This window comes from Daktulosphaira vitifoliae, unplaced genomic scaffold (genome assembly GCF_025091365.1).
Source record: "Daktulosphaira vitifoliae isolate Bord-2020 unplaced genomic scaffold, ASM2509136v1 Scaffold_1, whole genome shotgun sequence".
Lineage (NCBI taxonomy): Eukaryota > Metazoa > Arthropoda > Insecta > Hemiptera > Phylloxeridae > Daktulosphaira > Daktulosphaira vitifoliae.
Window position 1 is genome coordinate 14,113,733 of NW_026099572.1, and position 1,237 is coordinate 14,114,969.

Below are 1,237 nucleotides of genomic sequence, written 5' to 3' on the forward strand. Positions count from 1 at the left end.
CGATTTTTAAATTTGTAATTTTTTTGGATATTTCCCCCATTTGCGGGTAACGAGGGAATTTTTTTCAATTTTTAAGGGTAATTTCTCTAACTAGATACGATTTGTGATCTTTTTACGTACTTTTGAAAGAAATCGGTCCAGTGAGAGCTGAAGAAAAGTGGCAACAGACATAAAAAAAAAAAAATACGTCATAGTAAAATTAATACCTTCTCAGCTTCGCATCGAAGCTAATAATGCAAATAGTCTATTTAACATAGTATAAGAATACAAAAAATTAAAAAAAAAAACTTACAACGAAATCATTATTGAATCAAGTTATTAGTGTTATCAGTTATCTAATTGACTATATCGTTTTAAACGTTCGTTTGGTTTCAAAATTACATATAAACTATTTTTGTAAAATATTAGTAACTAAGGTTTAAATACTATAAATAGATAATCAGAGAACTTTTTATTTTAAGAGGCACAGGCTGTTTGAAATACAATGTTTTGTTTATCAATAGTGAAGTAAAAATCTGTGTTGTAACTGATTATTACAACAATGATGTTGTTAAAATCGGATTTATTTTGTATTTTAAATGACTAAAAATAAAATATTAGGCGTCTTTGTCATTGAATAAAAATTCATTTTCATTAAATTCAAAGTTATAACATTTTTAAGTTGAAAATTTAAAATCGAAAATTTTAACACAAAAATAGTGTTTTTTTAACTACGGCAGCCGTTTAAATGTAGAAGAAAAAGTGTCGGGACAAATTTTTTTTTTTCATTTTGTAGTACATAAAATAAGCTTTAATTTGATATATGTTTAAAGGACGCAGTCTTTCCGGAACATTTTCAAAAATTAAGTTGAAAAAATTAATTTTTGTAAAAAAGTTGCCATTTTAAATCCCCCCCAATGAGCAGGTTAAGTGATAGATTTTCAAAAAAATGATATCAAATGAAAGGTAAATATCTAAGGTTTTAGTATAAAAAAAAATTATGTTGATTTGTTGATTTTTCAAAAAGTTATGGATGTTTTAAGAAAAAAAAGTGAAAAAATTTCGAAAATTAGCGATTTTTAAATTTGTAATTTTTTTTGGATATTTTCCACATTTGCGGAGAACGAGGGAATTCTTTCAATTTTTAAGGGTAATGTCTTTAACTAGATTTGTGATCTTTTGATGTATTTTTGAAAGAAATCGGTCCAGTGAGAGCTGAGAAAAAGTGGCAACAGACATAAAAAAAAAAAAAAAAAAA